The sequence below is a fragment of the Aulonocara sp. 'chitande type north' Nkhata Bay genome, linkage group LG6 (assembly GCF_057382095.1).
Source record: "Aulonocara sp. 'chitande type north' Nkhata Bay isolate Kocher_YH1m ecotype deep benthic linkage group LG6, A_spYH_male_GT1.1, whole genome shotgun sequence".
NCBI classification, from domain to species: domain Eukaryota; kingdom Metazoa; phylum Chordata; class Actinopteri; order Cichliformes; family Cichlidae; genus Aulonocara; species Aulonocara sp. 'chitande type north' Nkhata Bay.
In genome coordinates, this window is record NC_141349.1 from 16879003 (window position 1) to 16906756 (window position 27754).

Sequence of the window (27754 nt, forward strand, 5' to 3'; positions counted from 1 at the left end):
AAATGAAACATATATGGTTAAAATTGTACTCTAAACTGTAAAATTGTTATTTTCACCACAGACGATGTCATTGTAGGGAATGAGTAACTGCTCAGTGGGGGAAAAGGATGAAATGATTAAAGGTTTTCTGTATTAACTGAAATAAAAAAAAAACATTACATAATACACTTAAATGGGCTTTAAAGCTCACTGCTGACCAAAAACACAAAGGTTTCTGTCGCATTTGCCAAAAAACAAATTGATGACCTCCAACACTTTTTGGGGGTGACAAAAATCTGCTAATGAGACAAAAGCTGAACATTTTGGAAACGTTGAGTCCTGCTACATCTGCATAAAACTAACACAGCATGTCATAAAAACATTATCATACCAACAAACATGAATGTGGTAGTGTTGTGGTCTGGGGCTGCTTTGCTGCTTCATGTTCAGCCACCAGCTCATACCCTGAAGTTCAAGAGCACTTGGGTTATGGAGCTTGACAATATTCCAGAACACACACAGGCTCAAAATGGCTCAAAATAAATTGTTCTGGAGTGGTCAACATCTGGACTTAAATCCAATTGAGATGGTTTGGGATCACATCATGCTTGAATAACCCTCCAAAGTGGATGATGTTACGTGCCAAGAGATGTGGCTTTGCTTTTGTGTTCTTTTTATCTAACAGGTGTCAAGCCTCCACCTATTGGCCAGTTCATCGTTGATTGGCATGTGTCTATTGGCTGGTCTGGGCACAGTTGGCCAATCACACTCCAAGGATCACTACAAATGAGCAGCTTCCTGGCCAGCTGGGGGCTACTGGCTTCTGCTATGACAAACATTTGTGAACAGGCTTCTTTGTATTATGTGTGGTGGGAGGCTGGGCAGGTAAGCTGGGGTACCCTATACACTGGTTGCAGGTTTTAAACTGTTAGACACACTAGGTTATGCGGTTGATGCCACTTTTGTATGTTTTCACTGACCTTTTGTCGAGCAGCTAGGTAGGCCTTTTGTTTTGCATTTTTCTTTTAGTTAGGCCCTGGGAGCTCTCGACCTCTTTTTGTTTTATTACTTTCTTTGATTTTGCTCAACCGCCCAGTCCTCCTCCCCCACCTTTTTTCTTATAGATTCCAATAAATCCTGCCTGATTCTTAACTGTCCTGTTGTACTCCTCCTTCATTGATTGTGGTTGTCCGGTGTTGCTGTCTCCTTCCTGCCTTTGCCACCACCATGGTGGGGGGGACGTAACACAAGTGGGGGCTCGTCCGGGATCATTTTATGTTGTGGACAACCTAAATTAATGAAAGTGTGTCGTAATTTTAGGGTGACTATGTTTCATGGTTGCGGCTGAAGATGAGTTTTGACCTGCTTGATTTTGTTAATCAACCTAGCGTTGCCACCACCATGGGGGGGTGGGGGGTGGACGGTGGACGTAACAATGATTTTAAACAATTCTGCAAAGAAGAGTGGGCCAGTTGTCATTATGAAGAAACCAGTTTTAGATGGTTTAACCCAGGGATGTCCAACTCCAGGCCTCGAGGGCCTGGTCTAAGCTTTGTTACACAGCTTCCTACTCAAAGCAGCCTTCAAAAGATGGGTACATTGTGGTAATAATGGGACGGGCATGGTTAGCAACAATACTCAAGTAAGCTGTGACATTTAAACAATGCTCAATTGGTACCAAGTGGCCTGAAGTGCGCCAAGAACACCACCTCCAGCAAACTTACACCAATTCTGACCCTACCAACCAAATGCTGCAGCAGAAACCAAGCCTCATCTGACTAGGCAACATAAGACTTCCATTGTCCAATTATGGTTAACCCACATGGAGTGTAGCCTCAGTTAACTCTTCTTAGCTGACAGGAGTGACACCCACTGTGGTCTTCTGCTGCTGTAACCCATCTGCTTCAATGATTGTCGTGTTGTTCATTCAGAGATTCTCTTCTGCATAACTTGGTTATTGGAGTAAGCATTGTCTTCCTGACTGCTTGAAGCAGTCTGCTCACTCTTCTCTTTTTTGGACCATTCTTTGTAAATCCTAGTTGTGTGGAAAAACACCAGTAGATCAGGAGCTTCTGAACGACTCAGACCAGCATTCAAGTTCAGTTTGAACTTTAGCAGGTGGCCTTGACTATTTATACACACCTAAATGCACTGAGTTACTGAAATGTGATTAGCTGAAAAAATATGTGCATTAATAAGCAGTTAACAGTTGTACCTAATAAAGTAAGCAGTGCATGTATGCGAAGAGTCGCACCATAGCAGACCAGTGTTTTTATAACTAGTTCTGTGTTTTTCTTGTACACTAAAAACTTCACAGTGCACATGCAGCTCCTGCAGACCATAACAATAATTATGATTTTGAACAACAACTAAACACAAAGGGCAAAAGAAAGACAGATGATATCTCTGTCACTGAAAGCTTTAAGTGTTAAATGAGCAAGATTTTATGTACACCTGCATTAGGAGAAATAATTGAAGATGAAGATAATTTAAAATCTTTACGTTACATTATATAAGCATACTCAGTTTTGTCTTCCTGCAGACACTCATTGACAGGTTTCTGTAGGACATCTCCTCTCAGCACAAAAACATCTACACATGTCAAAATCAGAATAATTCTGGAAAAGCCTACACCTCTGATTGTACCGTCTCCCATAATAACTTAATCAGCAGTTAGGTGGAATTGCTGACACGTTCCCAGAAATAGGGGAACAGTTATCTTGGAGAATAATGAGCATGCATTATTAGCAAGCGTCCTATTATTGTACACTTATCTTGTTTTTACGGTCATCCCAAGTATTTTTACCCCCACTGCACAATTAAAGTGCAATCTCAAGCATTAATTAGCTCACCCCAGGGCGAAATAGTAAGCTATAAAATCAGGTTAATTTGCTCTGTGTCTCACACTATCACATGCAAGCATGCATGAAAGCCACTGGACCTCTACTGGTACATCTTCTATTTAGAAAGTGTACTTGTTCACTTTATAGAAACATAAATGTTAAATATGGAGAAAGCCATAAGCATTAGATTATATGAATACAGATATATCACAGAGGAAAAACCTTAAGGAGAGTCACAGACAATTTAGCAATACAGATTATCACATTTAAAGCCCTGAACCACCCTGAAAGTATTTGCACAAAAGTGGACCGCATACTAACCTACTCCTATGCTTTGAAAAGTTGAGCTTAGGTCCATGGTGTCTCCAGGCAATCGCTGAATTGCATTAGTATAACATTTAACAAGCGAGGCTCTGAAGTTCTTTGCTCCACATGTAAGTGACCTCTGTAACTCCACCTGAGGAAAAAAAATTCCACAATCTGAATTATTCTATAAGAATGTTTTAATCATTGTATACATAAAAGACTGATGTTATGAAAGCTTAACAAAATGAATGTCAGAATATCCCTGATATGAGCATCGCTAGCCTTTAGCCGGTGAAGTCATCTTGCAATCTGATGCAGAGTTCACAGGAGAGAGGGAAAGATATCATTCATATTTATATAAAGTGCATGATTCATACCAAGAACAATATAATAATAATAATAATAATAATAATAATAATAATAATAATAATAATAATAATAAATGAATAAATAAAGAGAATGAAAAGCAGCATTTACTAGTTCAGTGTTTGTGTGTTGTCATGATGCAGAATTAATTTTCTTGAAATTACTGAAGTAGTTTTCATAGCTTGCTTGTATTTGTGTTTTCTTATGTTGCTGTGTATTGAACTCATGTGGCTACCAAGGGAAAACAAGGGAACTGTTTTTGTCCTGAAGGCCACTAAAGGCTAAAAAACAGTACAGTACTAATCACCATCACATTTTCACAAAGGGAAAGAGGCACGAATGAAAGCACAATGACCTTGAGAGTGTCACCGTTAACAGCGGGGTATTGTTGTAGACATAGCCAACTGCAAAAAGGAAGATCTTTTCTCTACCAGGAAGTAGACATATGTCCTGTACAACACAGTTCATTAACCCCATATGTTACCCTTGGCACACTACATCGCATACTAGCAATGTGCAGTGCGGGAGAATAGTAAATTCATGTCACTGCCAAATAAACATGCTGCTTTTGTGTGACTCACTATTATAAGGTGTTATAAATGTGGTGGCGGAAGACGGCTCAGTCCAAACAGATATTTTGAGATATTCATGTGAGAAATGACAATTACTTCTTAAGATCACTGTATACTGATTCCCATTTAAATATGTCATTTTACAATATTCCCTAGATCAGGGATCTCGAACTCCAGGCCTCGAGGGCAGATGTCCTGCAGGAGTTAGATCTCACCCTGGGTCATCACAACTGAATCAAATGATTAGTTCATTACCAGGTTTCTGGAGAACTTCAAGACATATTGAGGAGGTCATTTAGCCATTTAAATCAGCTGTGTTGGATCAAGGACACATCTAAAACCTGTAGGACACCGGCCCTCAACGCCTGGAGTTCGACGCCTGTGCCTTAGATAAATAAAGTAGTGATTTAAAATGGCTTAAAACAGTTACTGTGATGATTAAAAGAAGAGTCTTTAACACGTTTAACATCTTAAAGCTGCTATAGCAGTAAGTGACAATCTTCATAATCAGAGGTCTTGCAGGTAGATAAAAGGAAGGAAACAGAAGGAAGGATGTTTGAGTGTCTAATCACAGAACTTTCTTCATGATTTTGTTGTTGTTTGTATGTTTGTTTTAACAGCTATACAGATTGTATGATCGGTCCCTGCAATTATAGCACCGGTGCCCTTATATTAAATCCACTGTCACAAATATAGTGTCAAATAATTTTATCAACAGCCATATATCTGCTTTCTTCAGCAGGGTAATCACTAATAATTTGTTTTAAATACACATAAAAAAGTCCAAACTCTCTGAAATCACACTCTCTCTCTTTTTTTAACATACAGTGACTGAACTTGGTGGGAAAGCATTTTACTCTGCTCCTACATCACATGGTAACTTTCTTTAAGTGTATCTGTAAAATAAATCAAATAAATAAGTCTTTATTGGAATCAGGTTTATTTATTATGTATTTTACTTGTGACTTTTTTTACCAAAGTGACAAGCATCTGATCCATTACTATATTCAGGGATTCTTACACTGCCTGTTCATCAAAATGGGATTTGGGGAAATAAGATTAATATTGCTTAAAAGATAAAGTTATTAAAATCCTGACAAGTTAAGTGAGATGAAATGGCATATTGATGCATGAGGGATGAACAGAGAGCCCTGAGAAGAAATTCAAGTGACTGATGTGCTTGCTCAGCTTTGGAACGAACTTGAAGATGAACTGTTTAAGGCATATTCTTTACAGTTAGATCTCTATCAGGTAATGGAGCGACTGGAAGAGATAGCATACAGTGAAGTCATTTTATTCTTGAGCATGACAGATAACTGGCTAGTAGTGGACATGACAGAAACAATGTGGTGTTCAAGCTATAGAAGGCCCATCACACAGCAGTCTATCACCTAACCCTTAGCCAAGTTGAGACAAGGTGACTTTATGTTTGGCAGCTTTGCTCTCATGGGAAATGACTCGTGTGCAAGAGTGTGCAGCATGTGATGTGAGGGCTACAACCCTCCTTTCCTTGACTTTTCAGTCATTTGTCTTTGCCTAACATGGTTTGTGTCACTTTCCTCAGTTGTCCTGTAATTGATGTGAACATGTGATGTGGTACACTTTTTAATTTCGTTTGCTATGAATTTAGCCTGTGATCTGATATTATTGAAAGAGAGTTTACATCATAGAACAACTGTCAGAGCAGCTGGAACCCACGGGAAGAAAAGAGGTACACAGAAAGGCTACAGCTGGCTCATGGATTAAAACCCACATGGGGATGTCACCAAAACTCATATTTATCAGCTTTTGGTATCAAAATAATGAAAACATGATTAATTGTCATTGTTGTAGTAGTAGTCGTCGTAGTAGTAGTAGTAGTCGTTAGCAGCTAATTATAAAACAATAATGTCAATGTTATAATTATTATATTATTATAATATATTATAGGAGTAGTCCTGTAGTCACTCCACTCAATACATGTCATGCTATGAATTATAGAAGTTACACAGAGAGCGTTAAAGTCACCCAGCATACAAAAAAAAAACCAGCAGTAATAATAATAATAATAATAATAATAAATTCATGTGTATTAGGAATATTTAAATAAAAAAAATACACTAATAATTGTATTCTTTCTGAAATGAACAGCTACATCCTTCCCAGGGATACCATGATGGCTGACAATGAAGGCATAATGGCTTTTAATTGGTTATATTTAATTCAGCTGCTGAATTGTTATTCCACATTCATGCGCCAGCTTTTGTTCAGCTATTTTCAAGTAGGGCATTTTTGACATTGTTAAGTCAAAGCAAGAAGATAACTGCACATCTGTTAATTTTATCTTTGCAGGTGCAAAAATAATTCAACCTCTGAAAGAGAAGAGAAAAATGTGCTCCTTGAGGTACAAAAGGTATAAGTGCGTGGTTGCATGCGTACGTTTGCCACAAAGAGAGACACGCCAAGTCATGGAGGATATATTCTCCTCCAGCAAGTCCAGTTAACACTATTAATGGCTTCCTAGCTTGTCCAAAAGACGTCTTGCTCCCTCATTAGGAGAACGTGTCAGTGCCCGGTCCATTGCTAAAAGGGATCCCTACGGTGAAGTGAAACAGAGAGCAGACAGCCATCTCCTACTGGGGCTGCCTTTGCGTGTCTCTTTCTGGACTCCCTCTCTTTCTTTGTCTCTAAACCCATCCATCATTGCTTTTTTCTGTTTTATGCACGACCCGAGGAGGACTTCCTAATTGGAACTGTCATTAAAAGTAAAAGAGAAAAAAAATCTCTCAAAGACGTAGTGGAGGCACTCACTAATTCCACATTCAGAAGGCATCATCTGTCTGTCAAAGGGATAGATTGGATGGTCTGAATATGCCTTGTTGTAATGAAGAGCTAAAAATAGCTGGCCACACATTTTTATTACAGTGATTTATCCTTTTGAAAAACCATCAAGACTTCCTTAATTACTCTGAGACGCCAATGCATTTGTGCAGTTTCTGTCTGTTTAAAGTGTGGACTGTCGACAAACGGAGAGAGACAGTGCTGTCATTATTACTGATGTAATTATTAGAAAGCAAAAACAAAACATATATATACACACACACACACACACACACACACACACACACACACATATATATATATATATACACACACACACATATATATATATATATATATATATATATATATATATATATATATACACACACACACACACACATATATATATATATATATACATATATATATATATATATATATATATATATATATATGTGTGTGTGTGTATATATATATATATATATATATATATATATATATATATATACACACACACATATATATATATATATATATACATATATACATACATATATATATATATATATATATATATATATATATATATATATATATATATATACATATATACATATATGTATATATATACATATATATACATACATATATATATATATACATATATGTATATATATACATATACAGGGCTCTAGAGTGCGACCAATTTGGTCGCAAATGCGACCAAATTTTTCAGTGGTGCGACTAAAAATAAATATTTGGTCGCACAGGTGCGACCAACTGTTCCGGTAACAAAAAAAAAATCTCTGTAACTCTCCGTGTGGTCAACAACAGACACACATTATGCCCCTATCGTGGACTAAACCAATCAGAGATAGTCAGGGGCGGGACCTCTCTGATTGGCCGTGGTCCAGTTGAAAGTGCAGGTGGAAGAGAGAGGTGAGTAGCTTGAATAAAGCGATATCAATTCATTAACGGATTCCACACAAAGACCTAAACACGGAGCGGACCCAACACATCAGAATCAGCTTCGTCTTTCTCGGCTTTCTCACCCGACGGCCTGAACACGGACACGCTGTCGGAGCTTAGCGATTCTTCGGGTCCGCGCTGTGTTTACGTCTTTTTGCGCTGATTCTGAGCTGCAGGTTTTGCCTCTCTCCAACCAAAATTCACCGAGCCTGCAGCAAAAGAAGCAGCAAACTGCGCTTCACATTTGATCAATGTCGTCATGAATTCCCTCTGACTTTTGCTGTTTTGCTTCCACCACGATAAAAAAATCACACTTCCTGCACAGCTCTCTCTCTCTCTGTACTTCAGGAACAGTTTCCCGTCTCAAATCTGTTTTCTGCATTATTCATTCGCTTATTACCCACCAGTCTAGCGTTGTTTACAGCGCTTTTTCTTTTTTCACTTAAATGACCTCGGACAAGAAAGCCTAATTTCTGCTGTTCAATACTGAAGAAATTTAAATTTCTTAAAATTATGCAAAATTACAGAATATTTTTAAGGTTATCTGCTATAAAAAGCCAGACCAGGAAAATCTCCTTCATGTTTTCCTGTGTTTTATTCTCAGTTACTTTCACACAAAGGCATCTGCTGTGATTTTCACAATTCTGATGAAGTCTCATGTGTATCAGTACTGATAAATGATCAGAATTATAATATTTCTGACTGTCTGAGGCTAAATTGAATCAAATCAGGACTTTGAGAACCGGAATTGAATGGATTATAGAAATCAGTGATGATACTCAGCCCTAGTGAGCAGCCTAGGCCTGAGAGAAGTGGATGTACTGTAGCTGTGGGTAATAAGAAAAGATGAAAAGAACTATTGATAACTTTTTTGTTAAGTTAAGGCCTGATCTGTCTGAAATTCATAGCCAGTGCTCTGACACGGTGCCATCAATATTTGAATGCTGAAAAAGCACAGTGTATCCAGAAAACACATTATATGCTGCAGTAAATGCACTGCCCAAGTGTCCCCTCTCCCCACGGCCTTTCAGCAGCAGACAGCAGCAAACAGGTCGTCAGAGGAGGCCAAGATGATGATTAAGTTTTTAACATTTTCTACAATATTGACAAAGCACTTTAAGCACAAGTTTGTTAGTTAATAATTTAGAAATTAATATTGTCTGTATGGACTTCCCCCCCAAAGAAAGTGCACATGTAAAACTGCGGTGTTAAGCGATGCGGTTGAAAAATTTGAGTGCGCCTAACTTTTGTTCCGGTACGCCTAAATTTTTAAAGTTAGGCGTACCGGTGCGCCCATGTCAAAAAGTTAGTCTAGAGCCCTGATATATATATATATATATACATATATATATATACATACATATATATATATATATACATATATATATATATATACATATATATATATATACATATATATATACATACATATATATATACATACATATATATATACACATATATATATACACATATATATATACATATATATATACATATATATATACATATATATATATATATATATATATGTATACACACACACATACACAGTGTTGGGGAGTAACGGAATACATGTACCGCCGTTACGTATTTAAAATACAAAATATGAGTAACTGTATTCCGTTACAGTTACCGTTTAAAAAGGTGGTATTCAGAATACAGTTACTTTGTTGAAATAAATGGATTACACTGCGGTACTTTCCTGTTTCATTTTGTCGCGGGTCAGGACTGTTTGGGTTTTGTTTGACAGCTACGTTCTGTTGATCCAGGTGTTCCACTGTAACGGTTGCCATGGTTACAGGGTGACGCTCTCTCTCTGCGTGTTTCCTGGGTGAGAGAGCGCCTTTTTGTTGTTGTTGTGCTAAGATAATAGGCAGAATGCCACAGGTATAGCTCTAAAGAATGTAGCCTCATGGGCAGTGTAGTCCGTGCTGCTGGGAGAATGGACTGCCATACCTGTTATGTGTCTGTGAACGCGAGGAGGGAGAAAAAGGCGAGTGGAAAAGTAGGAGTTGTTATCAAGCAAAAACGGGAGCTGGAAGCATGTAAATATAATAATAACCACTTCAGCCAAGAAGAGTGCCTGACGAGCCCAGTTGTAAGTAAGCTATTAAGACTCGACTGTGCGCTGTGTTCGTGTTTTCCTCCGAAAACAATAAGTTCCGTTGGAGCAGCCTTTCAACGCCTCTCTCTGTCTCTCGCAAGAAAAGTTGACCCACACAACAAAGTAAAGCTATTTTTTGGTTACGAGCCCGACGTGTTAGCCAGAGGTCCTTTTACTACGGTTCGGAGCCGCGGACCTTCAGTAACAGTAATAAATCACAGCAATAGTACATTCATGTAGTTGTAAAAAGCATGATAATATATTGTGTAATCCAAAGTATTCAGAATACGTTACTCTCATTGAGTAACATAACGGAATATGTTACAGAATACATTTTGGGGAATGTATTCTGTAATCTGTAATGGAATACATTTTAAAAGTAACCTTCCTAACACTGCACATACATATATACACTCAACAAAAATATAAACGCAACACCTTTGTTACTGCTCCCATTCCCCATGGGATGGACGTAGAGACCTAAAATTCATTCCAGATACACAATATAACCATCCCTCCCAAACAGTGGTCACAAATCAGTCCAAATGTGTGGTAGTGGGCACATCTGCTATATTGAGATAATCCATCCCACCTCACAGGTGTGCCACATCAGGATGCTGATCTGACATCATGAGTAGTGCACAGGTGTACCTCAGACTGCCCACAACAAAAGGCCACCCTGGAATGTGCAGTTTTTTGCGCTATTGGGGGTCTGGGGACCCAGAACCGGTCAGTATCTGGTGTGACCACCATTTGCCTCATGCAGTGCAACACATCGTCGCATGGAGTCTATCAGATTGTCAATTGTGGCCTGTGGAATGTTGGTCCACTCCACTTCAATGGCTGTGCGAGGTTGTTGGATATTCGTGGGAACTGGTACACGCTGTCGTATACGCCGGTCAAGCACATCCCGAACATGCTCAATGGGTGACATGTCCGGTGAGTATGCTGGCCATGCAAGAACTGGGACATTCTCAGCTGCCATCTGCCCTGAACAATGTGAACCATGATTCATCCGTGAAGCGCACACCTCTCCAACGTGCCAGACGCCATCGAATGTGAGCATTTGCCCACACAAGTCTGTTACGGCGACGAGCTGGAGTCAGGTCAAGACCCCGATGAGGACGACGGGCATGCAGTTGAGCGTCCCTGAGACGGTTTCTGACAGTTTGTGCAGAAATTGTTTGGTTGTGCAAACCAATTGTTCCAGCAGCTGTCTGGGTGGCTGGTCTCAGACGATCTTGGAGGTGAACCTGCTGGATGTGGAGGTCCTGGGCTGGTGTGGTTACACGAGGTCTGCGGTTGTGAGGCCGGTTGGATGTGCTGCCATATTCTCTGAAACGCCTGTGGAGACGGCTTATGGTTGAGAAATGAACATTCAATGCACGGGCGACAGATCTGGTTGACATTCCTGCTGTCAGCATGCCAATTGCACGCTCCCTCATTGCTTGTGGCATCTGTGGCATTTTGCTGTGAGACAAAACTGCACATTCCAGGGTGGCCTTTTGTTGTGGGCAGTCTGAGGTACACCTGTGCACTACTCATGATGTCAGATCAGCATCCTGATGTGGCACACCTGTGAAGTGGGATGGATTATCTCAATATAGCAGATGTGCCCACTACCACACATTTGGACTGATTTGTGACCACTGTTTGGGAGGGATGGTTATATTGTGTATCTGGAATGAATTTTAGGTCTCTACGTCCATCCCATGGGGAATGGGAGCAGTAACAAAGGTGTTGCGTTTATATTTTTGTTGAGTGTATATATATACACATGGACCAGCATCCCACTGTTTCCACCATCATGTTGAATGTGAGCTTTGGCAGTTCTGAAGGCGAAAAGGGGTCCAACTTAAAAAGGTGTACCTAATAAAGTGGGTGGTGAGTTAATAATAATAAGAAAAAAAGAATAGCCAAACAGTAGTTTACAGAGCTTAGCTACAGTGATGTACATGGCAAAATGTAGAAATTGTATTTATATAAGCAGCTGTAGCACTTTGTCATTTTGAGAAAATACAACAGTTTATTATGAAATAACATAAATTAGAAAGTTGATTTCAGGCCACATACTTCAAACATTTGGACCAATTTAAAACAAACGTTTCGATCACCCTACAGTTCCTATACATGTTGCATGGCTATAATTTAATTTACCGTAATCTGGACCCACATTTCCTGTATTTTATATATCTAGTTCATGTGCACTGGGATGGATGGTGAAGTAAATTAGCATGTCAAGGACAGTTCATGAATTCAATCCATAATCCATACTGCTTTATCCTATAGAGTTTGCATCAGTGAATTATGAAAACATGCAATGCCAGCTCGTGATTCAGTGACCAGGTTGAATGTAGATGGTAGAAGTAGTATGTTCAAATGTTCAGTTTTCTGATGAAGTGAAATTATCTTATGTAAAGTTGCTTTATATCCACGTAATAAGAATTTTGGTGTCGATAGTGAAGAGAACATCAATATTTATATGTGCTTAATATGTTATTTTGTCTATCGACAAAAGACATCTTTGAGCATATTAACTGCCACTGCTAAATTCTGCATAAACATTTAAGCGTTATGTGTTTTTTCCTGATTCTGAAGTCCCTCAAAAATCAACCACCCAGTTAATCACTGGTTTTGCTCATTTCTACTATTTGTAGGTTTGGTATTCCAATATGTTTGTTAGTTTTCATTTTAGTCTGTGAGTCCCTCAGCCGATGATCACTGACCTGTTTAATCAGAGCAACTGTACTATCTCATTCATTGATTTCTCTGGGGTAAGATACCGTCAGCTCCAACCAACCATTACAAAAATACACTCCTGGATGCAGCCGATAAAATGCACAAACAGTATGCCTGAAGTGCACGCTAGTGAACTGCAAGCTTAGACACATTCAGTAAGAACAGCTGATACAGAGAGATGCCACCTGAACTCAAATGCATTTCACTTTAACAAATATTGCAAAACTAATCAAATCTGCTGTAATAATTTACTATATCTATACAACCATCCTTAGTGTCTGCAGTGTCTGGTTCACATCTACCAGTGACTGATGTCCACATGAACTGGATAAAATATGTCAAAATTATGGAGTTACAAAAAAAACCTCATTCCTGTTCACCTGCCAATTAAATAAAATGGATATGTGCGCTGTAAATTATATCACACTAAAGAAACCTGCTAGTTCTAGCGTCAGTTGGCATCTTATCCATCTAAATAAGAAGGTTACGACATTCACCAAAAGTTAGGTTTTTACATTATATCTATATATTCTCTGTATTGCTACTGTTTGCTTCTTGCTGCTTCAGAAAATCATTGTAAAACACACATATGCACATGCACAAAATTACATGTGGCCCAGATAACTTTGCATGCCTACACATCTTTCATAAGGTCTAAAAATAGCTGCTTACATTTAATTAAATGTGACTGCACTTCAATGTAAATAATGCAATAAGATGTTAAAGACAGAAATCCAGATCACCACGTGGTTCACAAAGTCGCAGCTTTAGGCGATCATTTTCTTTTTTCATTGAGTCACTGATGCTTGTGTGGTTCCACTTTGTTCCAGTGTAGGACAAAAGTGTAAAAAAATTACAACAGCCAAATATAAAGTAGTTATTTTTATTCTTTAAAAGTTGTTAGCGCCAGTTCATGCTGATTTTAGGTTCTCTCTAGCACTGTACCCTATAGGTACCCAGTAGTTACCAAACTCAGAGGGTTATTTTTTCCTTTTTCCCCCTTGTTCCCTTAAATCTGATTTACTTGGACTGAGGATAACAGCAGGTGGAGCTTATTTTCCAGTTGGGTGCCAGTGCAGAAGAGACATTACAGCAATGACCACAAAAGAGGCAGTCGAGCAAATACAATATTCATCTTTGTCCGGTGTGTTAATTTCCCAGTTGTACAATGTCCTTATGCGTCCTCCTACTAAAGCAAGCTAACACTGTGTTTATGCACAAAGTCATAACTGTGCTTAGTTAAATTTAATATTTTAAATTCTGAAAAACCAAAAAGAGCAAAACCATCTTGACCATCTTTAGTTGCTGAAGAAGAAGAAAAACGTAGCATTGTGCCAGATGACAATCTTGGGAGCGATGGCACTAGAAGTACTCTCTCTCTCTCTCTCTCTCTTTATCCTAAAATACACATTACAGTTGTTGGAAACAGCTGGCTTTTCTGTTGTGGAATACAATTTGTTTCATAGAATAAAATGTTAGCAATGTTTCACAGGATGTCTTGGCTGATTTCCATTTCCTGCATTGGATACTTGCAGATACTTTTCATACTTCTTTATATTAGACAGCATAAAGTTGGTAGGTAGGTGAATCTAAGCATCATCATGTAACCTAATCCTGAACACCACAGCCACTATGTCACTGTATGATTTACTGTACCTAATGTGAAAACAAGACCCTCAAAGGAGACACAAAGAACAGTGTTGTGTTTTAGTTGATGATCTCACTTTTGGCAAAAGGAACAGAAGATAAAACTTCAGAAGCAAAACTAGGATGAAAAGATTCATTACAGACATAATTATTTGCTTTGCTCTGTGAAAAAAAAAATGTTAAAGCTGTTTTGCTCCATTTTAAATTCTATCTTCCAACTTGTTCTTCGTCTTTACTTCACCATATTAGGCTTGAGTCACTCAGGCATGGGGTTAGGAGAAGTCTTTACAGTCCACTACACACTGTTCCTTTCATAAGTAGCAGTTTATGTTTGTGGAAAGGTGTACACACTGTTTATACTTCAGGCCGCTGACTTTTTAATCTGCCTTGTTTTTCCTTGTCTCAAGTGGAACAGAGGCTTCAGTGGGTGTTTCAGTGGATGCTATGATTGATTTTCCCCTCCCTTCATCATTTCACAAGAGATTGTGGAAAAATATTTGGTGTCATGCTGTTCCAAAACAGGATGTTCTTGTCAATCTGCCATACTCTTTTAATGTAAAACAGTTTGAAATTAATCAGGTTCTTTAAAATACAATAAATGTGCATATGTGTGCCATCTGTGCTGGAATGGGCTTCAGCCCTCCAACTACCCTAAAGTGTGTAACGGACAACCTGGTCCACAGTGTCCATTTCACGCTTTGCCTCTCCAAAACGTGAAATGGACACGCATGCAGAAACTGCATTAGCAGCAGGAGGAGAAAATGTATGTAAAGCCACAAATTCTGTAGTGAGCAAAAAAACATATTGAGTACATTACAGCATCCTTAATCATCAGAAACGTTTAAGCTAGGCGGCTAATATGTATATACATGTAAATGTGTTAATAATGTCTACTTAAAGGCTTTCCTGTGATTATTTTCACGTTGGCTTGGAATAAAATATTTTCCTCTGCTGTTGCTGCAAATTCTGCATGTGTGTACATTTCACGTTTTGGAGAGGCAAAGCGTGAAATGGACACGGTGGACCGGTGTGTCTATTACACGCTTTGTCATGATATCGGGCTGGATTAGGTGATAAGTGATTAGGAAATAGATGAATGAGATATATATTTACGCTTTACCAGGTGTTAAAGGGTCTGGAAACAAAACAGTTCCTGCTTTTATGCTCTTGTAAATGTCATCAGTGATGCCACGAGTGAAGACACCAAATACACATTTAAGCAGCCGTCATGTTACAGACACTTTTTTTTAAACAATGTCATAGACTAATATTATTTATGTAGGTATGTTGCAAGAAAAAACAAAAGAAACAAAAATGGTAAGCTGGACGTTAAAATTCTGACAGAATTATGTGTATTTATACTGTTCCAAATTAAATATTGGCTATGCATCAGATGTCTTTGAAGATTTATTTTTATCTTTCTCTTTGTCAGAGAAGACATTACAGTTTACAACACTTTTTCAAAGTCCCTTATGCTAGCGTCAAAAAAACTCTAAAACATGCTTGCACAACAGAAACAAGTCCAAATCAAACACAGTAACTCATAACATCTCTCATTGTCATCACCAGCTCTTGGATCATGTGCACATAAGATTATTTTGCGGCTGCATGCATCCCTGCTGGTTCTGACCTACAATGCCACAGTCATGGTCATGTTAGCCCTTACACATTTTACCATTATAACCGTAGTTTACATAGATTTTTTAATTTAACAAATAAATAAAAAAATAAAAATGTGGCAGGGTGTGGCTTGGGCGCGGCTTGGGCGCAGCTGGAGGGGAGGCTGAGACACACTGAAGCTCCATCAGCTCATCACGCCTCCCCTGTTTAAAGGAGTGTACCAGGAGCCTGAGCTGAGAGAACCCCTGACCTGAGGGGTTGTTGTTGTTAATTAGATTAATTAGAGTAAAAAGCAACTGAAATAAAGTGTCTAAAGTGCAAGTATGCAAGTCAATCCTGTTACAAATTTAAAAGTAATTTTTTATTTAATTTTTCAACCTTTTATTTAATGCAAACGAATCATTTTTAAAGACTATATGAACTCACACATGAAGTTGTGATGGAAATGTGTAATTTAACTTTTTGATTATCTCTCAGGCACATCATTTTCTTGGAGATGATAAGGACAATTATCTACCATGTAATTCACCCTAACTGGATACACTCAGGCACATAGTGTATAAAATAATTTTTAAAAAGCATCATTGTTCAAATACCTACCTGTCACGGCCGCCGGGGCAAGCAGTGTGGTGTTGGAGGAAAAGGATGCAAAATGCAGGCAATGACTGATGATATGAGTGAGAGTTTATTTACAAGTGGCAGAGTGACAAAAACAGGAAATGAGAAGAGAGAAGCTACTGAACAAACCTAAACTGGGAAACTAAATAACAAACGTGAGATCATAGTAAAACGGGGTGAAGGGCAGAGACGCAGACTAAGGAACAGAACACCATGAAACGCAGACAAGCCGACAAAGAGCACAGACCGACACCCACTATATACACACACGCACACAAGGAACCCAGGTAATCACACACAGGAGGGAAGCACAGCTGATCTTAATACACAAGACGACTGGAGGATACAAGCTGAACACAGTGACAACAGACACAGACCTTCAAAATAAAACAGGAAATCCACAACACGAACAGGGCACAGGATACCAAAATCAGAATAAACTAGAACAGAAGACAATAATCACACTAAACACAAAACGCTGGGTCAACAACCCAGCACCATGACATTACCACAGTGGATAATAAATCAGCTACATCTGAGCCTATATAAATGAGGCACTATACAAATGACTGTAATTCCTAAACGTTGGATCATAGCTGAAAGCCTGCCCCTTAATAATATATTGATTTTTTGATTTAAAATCCACGGCAGTGGTGAACAGAGGCAATAATATGTTCAAACATATAGACCTAGTACCAATAATGCTGATAAATGCATGGTTGCATCCACAGTCATCAAAAATCAAAAGTTAGGAGTTCATATTGGTTTGAGATAAACAGCTTCTCTTTGTTTTTCCAGCATGCCACTGCAAACCACTGCAGAATAAGGTCATGTAATAAAGAATGGAAACATGTAATTCACCCTTTGTTTCATGTATTCATTTGTGTAACTTCACAGTCACCTTATCTTCCTGCACAGATGGATGCTTTTGTCTGCTGCTGTTTTTCCTCTCACTTATGGAGCAGAAGCTTCAGCAGACATTTGGGTCACATGCTTCTTATATATCATTGATTTGCCAAGTCTCTTTTTATTGCCCTTCATTGGATTTTAAGGAGGCGCTGAGAGCTCTACACAGACAAAATGCATGCAAATAGACAAAACACCTTCACACATGACAACACAGTTTCCACATTTTAAAAAAAATTGGGGTTTTTTTTGCTTTCTTGAAGTGCTTGAACATTCACTTTGAAGTGAAGGTTCTTATTTTCCAACACCATTAACTGAACTGACTTTTGTGAGTCATGAACTCCTTGCAGGAGCAAGCGCGTTCGAGTTGTGTCCGTGTGTCACTTGTGCAGCGAGAGCAGAAATTGGGCCAGTGTCTCACAGGCAGGTTGGCAAGTATTCAGGTAACAGAAGATCGAAACAATTAAGAACTGGACCAGCAATCTGGAAACAATATCGCTCGTGAATGTTTGAGTGACACTCAGATAACTTGGAACACAGAGAAAGTTTTCCAGTGGGTGGGTGGATCTCTTTCACTCACGTGACAAGAGACACAAGTGAAAGAGAGACAAAGGCGAGCTACAATACATGACAGCATGTATTATGCGCTATTTCACTTAACTTCAGCATTTGTTTGTGCTGTATATTTGCAGCTTTTTCAAGCTCACTAAAAGTAAAATCTTCTGAATAAAATGAGGAATTTCATCAAGTGTAAGAGTCCTGCAGCTCTTAAATTGACCAGGTTCATAATCCAGCTTAGTGAAGCAGACCTCAGGTATAGCTTTTTCTGAGGTTTTTAAGCCTTCTCTTCCTCTCAGCAGTTGATGTCCTGGAGTCATAACCATTGAATCTCATCACATCAATCATTGCCCAAAGTTGCACTAGTTTTATAAAATGCATAAATAACCCATTGAAAGGCATCCACTGTTGGAGGGCATCTACAAATGAACAGCATCAAAATCATCCATCCCTCAGTCCATCTATTTTTTTCTGCTTATCCAATTCAGCCTATCCCAGCAGTCATATGGCAAGAGGCAAGGCACACCCTGGACAGGTCACCAGCCCATCCCAGGGCCATGACAGAGTGGCAGACCACCATTCTCACTCACACTCAGCACCAGTTAAGCTATCGTTCAATTTGTTGGACTGTGGGAGGAAGCCGGAGTGCAGCCAGAGTGAGAGAACCCACGCAGCCACGATGGTGGGGTGGTTAGCACCATCACCTAAGAGCAAGAAGGGCCTGGGCGTGGCCATCTGGAGGCTTTCTGTGTGGAGTTTGCATGTTCTCCCTGTGTTCTTCCCAGCCTCCTCCTACAGCCCAAAAACATTCACATCAGGTTAGTTGGTGTAAAAATGTTGTGAATAAAAAACAGTTATATCTATGATGCAAATGTATGCAAAAGAAGTACTTCACTATGCCAAGAATGTCTGATTAATCCTTGCATTGTTTGTTGAAAAGCTCTTTGGCTTCATCTGTACAGTCACAAAACAATCCATCTGTCCATTTTCTTAACCACTTCTCCAACCAGGATAAGTGGCCCAAATAATCAGTTAGCACTGAGAATAACACAAACAGCAACAAGCTGAGGATGCTGCTGAAGGGCTGTTCAGAAATGACAAGATATCCAGAATGTTTTGCTTTTGTGGTAACCCTGAGAAAACAAATGAAGTCAAACAAATCAGAAATGAATCAGGAAAGCATCTTTATTAATTTAGCAACACAGCCACAACATTTACTAAAGAAATAAAAACAATACTGCAAAACACAGGCCACTACCAAAACAAGCTGCATATACATAATCACATATGTAAGTGGCAAAAAATACAGAATAAAGTATGTTTTCTTAATTTTGCCTGCACTGTTTCGTCTGTTTGCATGTGTTTTCTGAAGCTGGTCTCAGTGCCTTCATAATCATAAAGAGTACAGTAGGTAGGGAAGGACTGCATCTAATGTTTAATGTACATTGCAACAATATGCAACAACTTCACAATTTAATTTTATGGAAGAAAAAACTTCATGTGAAAGAGGCTGGCTCAAACTGCTGAAAGCCTGTGCTGGAAAGTGTTCCACTACATTAGTACTACAAAGTGATGAAGAACAGAAGGAACATATTCATCACCATTTTGGCCAAGATGCATAATGCTTGTTTGTTTCCCCTAGGATTTCAGGGAAAAAAAGAGAAGCTAATGTCCACATTATGTTACAGGTTCTGACATCTTCTCCAGCATGCATCCCAACTCTACTTTTCTATTATTATTCTCGGTTCATCCTCCTCCCCCCTCTCTTCGCTCTGATGAGGTCCATATCATTCTTGTGCTCGAGCAGAAACCCGAGCTGACATGCCCTTCTGGGAAATGGGGTAAAAGGTATGTGAAAATGACTTCCATTAGTGGATGAAAGCTGGGAGATCTGAGAAAAAACGGAGAGAAAGTGAATGAATGAAGCAAGAAACAGAGTAGAATATGAAGTGAAAGGGCTTCCTTATAGTTTTTCAAAGAAGACAAACGCCTTTTAAGTGGGTCATTGTAATGCTGTTCAGCATACTTAACTCTTTGCCAATGTTGGAGGACTGATGCGTGGTCAAAGTCTGATATGAAAATTTACCCAGAGCTATGTTTTGTAGAACTTTTGTGACACTTTTGCATGAAGTTTTTGCATCATCCAAGCCCCTTTAACAGTCTTTTCTTACAACATGGCATTGTCATGGCAGTTTATGCAGGTCAGAATCAGGAGTCAGGTGTCGTCATCGTCATCATCATACTATAATGATCACAGCGAATATATGCCTGCAAGTTTGTTCCCAGACTCCTCCTGGAAAATTGGTTCAAATCTTGGTAAACCGTAGCCTAGAAACTACCTTAGATACCAAGATTTGTAACATTTATATTGTGACTGATTAAAATATTTATTTCAAATAAAAAGTATAAAAAGTTTCTGTTTATTTGTATATACAAATCATGTGACTCCTCCCTTAGTTATGCTGCAATAGACGTAGGCTGCCGGGGGATTCCCATGATGCATTGAGTTTTTCCTTTCCAGTCACCTTTCTCACTCACTATGTATTAATAGACCTCTCTGCATTGAATCATATCTGTTATTAACCTCTGTCTCTCTTCCACAGCATGTCTTTTATCCTGTCTTCCTTCTCTCACCCCAACCGGTCGCAGCAGATGGCCGCCCCTCCCTGAGCCTGGTTCTGCCGGAGGTTTCTTCCTGTTAAAAGGGAGTTTTTCCTTCCCACTGTCACCAAAGTGCTTGCTTACAGGGGGTCAGATGATTGTTGGGTTTTTCTCTGTATCTATGAAGCGCCTTGAGGCAACTTTTGTTGTGATTTGGCGCTATATAAATAAAATTGAATTGAATTGAATTGAATTGAATGTGACTGAGGCCAGTTTGTGAGCAGGTGTGGACGCCCATTCCTTTCAGGTAAAGTATAGCCTTAAATTGCTGATGATGACCTGCTCATCTTTACTCGTCCTCCTTTTGTGATTCTTTAATGTTATTTTTCATTGAGAAACTTCACAAAATACACCAAGAACTGGTTTCCGAGGTTCCATTTAGCTCTTCCTGTGTAATTCATCTCCCATCACACTGTTTTTCTGCTTTCCAGCTCCCCTCGGTTACTGATATTTCAGATTTCATCTGTAAGTCAAAACCTTCTACTTGTCAGCTAGACCCCATTCCTACAGTTTTGGTTAAGACATGTCTACCTTCTTTGCTTCCCCTCATATCTGCTATCATCTGCTCTTCACTTACCACTGGAACTGTTCCTGCTTCCCTCAAAATTGCCGCCATCACCCCAATATTGAAAAAAAAAAACTGGTCTATATCCCAATAATTTTGAGAATTTTCGGCCTATTTCCAATCTACCATTCCTTTCAAAAATTCTTGAGAAAATAGTTGCCACACAACTCCTCACATTTAACTAATAATAATCTGTATGAACAGTTCCAGTCTGGTTTTCGCCCCTCCCATAGCACTGAAACAGCACTTGTAAAAATAACCAATGATCTTCTTATGGCAGCTGACTCCGGTTTACTTTCCATTCTTATTCTCCTCGATCTGAGTGCTGCTTTCGACACTATTTCTCACTCTATACTTCTCAGTAGGCTAGCCTCTATCAGTCTCTCCCATACTCCACTAGCCTGGTTTAAATCATACCTGTCAGATCGCACTCAGAATCGCACTCAGTTCATTCAACTCAAATCCTTTACTTCTCAGCCCTTCCCTCTGACCACTGGCGTGCCCCAGGGATCTGTCCTGGGGCCCCTTCTTTTCATTATCTACCTTCTACCGCTTGGACATATTTTCCGTAAATACAATATACATTTTCACTGTTATGCCAACAGTGTTGGGGAGTAACGGAATACATGTACCGCCGTTACGTATTTAAAATACAAAATATGAGTAACTGTATTCCGTTACAGTTACCGTTTAAAAAGGTGGTATTCAGAATACAGTTACTTTGTTGAAATAAATGGATTACACTACGGTACTTTCCTGTTTCATTTTGTCGCGGGTCAGGACTGTTTGGGTTTTGTTTGACAGCTACGTTCTGTTGTTCCAGGCGGCAGCGTTACGGTTGCCATGGTTACAGGGCGACGCTCTCTCTCTCTCTCTGAGACGCTTTTTCGTTGTTGTTGTTGTTGTGCTAAGCTAACAGGCAGAATGCTACAAGCATAGCTCTAAAGAATGTAGCCTCATGGGCAGTGTAGTCCGTGTTGCAGGGAGAATGGACTGCCATACACGTTATGGGTCTGTGAGCGCGAGGAGGGAGAAAAAGGGGAGTGGAAAGGTACGAGTTGTCATCGAGGAAAAACGGGAGCTGGAAGCATGTAAATATAATAATAACCACTTCAGCCAAGAAGAGTGCCTGAGGAGCCCAGTTGTAAGTAAGCTATTAGGACTCGACTGTACGCTGTGTTCGTGTTTTCCTCCGAAAACAATAAGTTCAGTTGGAGCAGCCTTTCAACGCCTCTCTCTGTCTCTCGCAAGAAAAGTTGACCCAGACAACAAAGTAAAGCTATTTTTCGGCTACGAGCCGACAGAGACCCCGCCATATTAGTCAGAGGTCCCTTTACTACAGTTCGGAGTCGCGGACCTTCAGTAATAGTAATAAATCACACAGCAATAGTACATTCACGTTGTTGTAAAAAGCATGATAATATATTAAGTAATCCAAAGTATTCAGAATACGTTACTGTCATTGAGTAACGTAACGGAATACATTACAGAATACATTTTGGGGCATGTATTCTGTATTCTGTAATGGAATACATTTTAAAAGTAACCTTCCCAACACTGTATGCCAATGACACCCAGCTTTATCTGTCCACTAAACCTGATTCTGCTCTTCCCCCATCCTCCCTTACCCTCTGTTTAGCTGAACTAAATTCATGGTTCTCTTCTAATTTTCTCAAGCTCAATAGTAATAAATCCGAACTCCTCTTGATAGGCGCTAAATCAACATTATCCAGAACCAACAGTTTCTCTATTACTATTGATAACTCACCGGTCTTCATTTCTTCCTCTGTGAAAAGTTTGGGTGTCATCCTCGACAGTACTTTATCTTTCAATTCACACATTAATAATGTTACTCGGTCTGCATAGTTTCAATTGCGCAACATTAATCGTCTCCGTCCTTTTCTCAACCCACATGCCACTGCCATTCATGTTTATAGTAGAGATGGACTGATCCGATATTACGTATCGGTATCGGTCCGATATTGACCTAAATTACTGGATCAGATATCGGAGAAAAATAAAAAATGTAATCCGATCCATTAAATATCACGAAAGCACCTCACAAAACTTGCTACACACCGTAACTCACCTCAGAACGTTAGCACGTCGGAGCAGTATGCATCACGTGATAGAGCGGCTGTGGCATGCGGGACCTGTGGTGGTCTGGATAGCATTTGGAGCTTCGCTAGCAACTCGGCATTTCATCTCTGACAAAGTTATCCCCGAGAGAAGTAAAGCAAGTGTGTAAGTCCATCTCTGAATGTTTGTAAAGCATTCCTGCGTTAAGCTTAACAAGTGACTGCCTCTTCTTGCTGCTACTTCAATCATGAAACTGCTTAATGATCAGCTGATCGGCTTTTCTGTCGCGAGTCCGTGACTCTTGTTTGCTTTTGGCCCACTTTGCACCAGAAAGAGGAAACCAGCGGCTGAACAACAGCAGCACGTTTAAGCTTGATCAGCTGTTGTTAGAATTTATTTAATATTACTTTCTACTCGAGGATCTTTTTCTACATAGCTGACGGCTGGTAACTGTGCAGGGGCGGATCTAGCAAAGTTTAGCCAGGGGGGCCAATAGGGCATTAACAGGGAAAAGGGGGCACAAAGACATACTTTTCTTTCTTATTCTCATTTAAAATGTCTAGCTTTTAATAAATAATTATCCATTTTTTTATTTTTATTTTTTCTCCATACAGGTGACCCAGGAGTTCTTTTTTTTTTCTCTCTCTTCCCCCCCCCCCTTCTCACCGTCTCTTCTCCCCTTTGGTTTTCTTTCTTTCTCTCCCCCTCTTTCTCTCATTCATTCCCCCTGTCCTATTTATTAAAAAAAAAAAAAAAAAAAAATGACAAAGGATGAACTGAAGCTCTGCCATCACGTAATGTCGCATACTGCTGTTTCTGATGTCATTTAAAAAAATAAATAAATAAATAAATAAATAAATAATTATCCAAATCTTACACCCAAAGTTTTAATTTGATGTAAAATGAATAGAAGTCAATTACTGTATATAGTAACTATTAAGTCTAATATACCCTAGTAAGCTATAGTACTTTTTCCTTTGGGAAGGTACCATCTGTGCAGTCTGCAATTTTGTTGAAGAAAGATGTTGAATCTATTTAATATTTCTTGAAAAATAATTGATTTCTGTGCATTTTTTTTCACACTGCATCAAATTAAGGTTGATTACGTCGATTAAGCATCATGAGGTGGAGCGTGAGGGGTGGTTCCCTATTTTTTATTTATTTATTTTTGTTGTTGCTGGGAGTTGGAACCCTATTAGTTAGGTTGCTTAATATTTATGCTAAGTACTCTTTAAAATACCAGAATATGGAGGATGGTGTAGGGTTAAGTTTATTAGATTGATCAGTATTGCTGAACTATGAAATATTTTTTTTTGCATACAGGTATAACAGAATAGCTTTAGTGTAGTTGTTGTTTTAAACTTGAGTATGAACTTATACAAAATGCAGCAAGATATTTAAAAAACAGTTTTGTTGATTAAAAAACGCTATATCGGATTCATATCGGTATCGGCAGATATCCAAATTTATGATATCGGTATCGGTATCGGACATAAAAAAGTGGTATCGTGCCATCTCTAGTTTATAGCTCTGTTACTTCCCGGATTGATTATTGTAATTCACTTCTTTTTGGTCTTACTCAAAAATCCATCCACAAGCTCCAACGCTTTCAGCTTTCAGCTGCTCTGCTCCACGACTCTGGAATTCCCTACCTGCTGATTTAAGAAATATCTCTTCCTTCTCACTCTTTAAGTCCAAACTCAAAACCCACTTGTACAAAATAGCTTATCCCACATAACCTCTCCACTCTGCTATTTTATCTGTTTATGTTTTATGCTTTTATGATTCTGTAAACTGCTTGCTTTTATGTTGCTTTTATTCTACTGTGTACCGTGACCTTGAGTGTTTTGAAAGGCACTTTCAAATAAAATTTATTATTATTATTATTATATGAGCCATACCACATACAGGATGGTGCTGTTGCCAAGTTACCCATTCCTATTGCATTTCTATATTCCATATTGTTAGTTATTCAATGTTTTCTTTAAAATTCTCAACTGTGCCGTATCAAGTTTAATGGAAGTTTTTGCTAGTAATGATAATAATAATAATAATAATGATCCTTGGTTCAAATCCAAATAACCTAACCCTACTAACTGCATGTCTTTTTGCCTTCTTGCTGTAAGGTAAGTTGTGGAATTACCAGAATGCAGAGCGGATTGTTTTATATACCAGGCTTCAGCAGCAGCCCCACAGGATATTCAGGCCACAGAGAAAAAGAAGCAAAAGCAGAAGAACTAAATGCACAAGTGCAATCCAAACATTCTGCTACTCCTCTGATGAACAGAAATAACAATACCTGATTAAAAATAAGTTCTGATGCTCCGTTGAAGGTCATCTCCTCGTGGACCTCTGGAGCTCTACCAATGCTGCTGCTATTTTTAGCTGTGTTGAAGTCCTGTTCTGACCACTTGCATGTGTGCATCTACAGTTTCACTGAGCAAACATCCACTTCTGTGTTATTGGGTTCTCTTCATTGGCTCCCTGCTTAATCCTGGATTGGATTTAAAGTCAGATACAATGTCCTTAATTATCAGGCCCCAACATATGTTAACCACCTTATAGCACCATTTTATCCTAGTAGAGAACAATGCTCGCAGAGTGCAGGGTTAAAGTTTGACTCCTATTCTATTTTTGGAGAGTCTGCAGCTATCAGCTCCCACTCTTGCTGAACCAGCAACCAGTCTGGGTTCAAGGAACAGTCACCCTCTGGTTCTGCTGGAGGGCTCCTGTGAAAAGAGTCCTCAATCTTCAATCTGACTGCCAATAGGTTGATCATAGGGCAGGGATGTCAAACTCATTTTACATCAAAGACCAGACACAACCCACTTTGATCTTAGGCCAAACTTTCTAAAAAATAAAAAAAAAGTTGAACTACAAAAATTTATATTGTACATAGTGGGGGGAAAAAGCAACTTCCTGTCATCTAATTGTTGATTTACTTAGACATGGAGGAGATCTTTATCAAAAGGAAAGGTTATAAACCTTATAAAGTTATAAATGAAAATACAGTAAAGTCAAAAGCTTATGCCTTCCTTCACATTTTCCAATGCGATCCAGTGGGCTGTATTGAAATCTCACCTGACCCCTGGGCCTTGTGATTGACACCCCTGTCATCGATCAGGGAGTTGTCTGCTTTGAGGCTTTTTTCAGTGAAATTCTCAGTATTTTTTGTATTATTGGGTCTTTAACTCAAAATAAGAAGCACCTCAAAGCAACTTTGATATGATGACATAAAACTGTAATTCAATTTAAGTTAAACTGACCAAACTTTCATGTCAAAGACCATGATTGTTGATGAGTTCTGGTTCTGGATGTCCATCTGCAACCCAGTGACCAAATAGACCCTGCAGGCTCCACTACAGACAGCACCTAAGCCTGAGGATGCTGCATCGGGTCATGAGCCTCTGTCAGTGCACCCCAGGGCAGCTGTGGCTTATTTATGAGTGTGACCAGCGCCACGCTTCCTTTTTATATACTTGTATACTTTTTTTATTAGCTGTTTTTAACCTTTACAGAGTTGTGCACCTTAAATACAGGGGCAGACTGTCAGTGCAGAGTTCTAATATAACATCATGAAGTAAAGGTAAAAAGTGAGTGCAAAGAAATCCTCAGCTGTGACACACGACATTGTGCCATCATGAACATGCTCACAGTAGATTAAAACTGCCCAAGTTTTTGGCCACACTAACAACATTTACTTACCCATATTAGCTTATTGCAACTTTGCCCTATGGACAAAAATGAAATCCAATCTTTGCAGTTTTGACTGAGTGAAGGAGACTGAGTGTGCACATTTCTCCAAATGTTTCCTAAAAACATAAATCCTTTGTACACTTTTAGAAGTGCCAAGCAGTAGATGATAAAGAGTCAAATATTCTGCTGTTGGAAAAAAAAGACATTTTAAACAATAAATCCACTGAAATAACAAAACAATGAAAAGAAAGAAAAAACATTCATTTCCCTTACCTGCTTTCCTGGAGCCTCCAACTAATATAGCATCCACTCTTCATCAAATATCTCATGTGCTGGTCTCCTTGCATAGCTTACAAACCTTTGAAATGTTTAGACAAGCCTTTTTTATACAGGGCCTACTGGTGCCACACTTGGACGTGACTCGTCCGTAAACTTTGTTAGTGTGTTAGTGTGCCAAGGATCATTGTTTTATGAATGTCTTACTTCATCTGAGGCTGCCCCTGAGACCGTGAAGCAACAGCATACCATAACATTTCCACCACCGTGCCTCACAGTGGGAAGTTCTTTTCTAGTCTTTGGTCTGAAACAAACTGTTTCTGTGGCCGAGCAGGTCTGTCCAGAGCGCGTTCTTCTAAAAGTCTTTGCTTATATGTTTGTAAACTGTCATTTTGCTTTTTGGACTGTAACAGATTTTTAGAGGAGTGCCACTTTGGCACACACA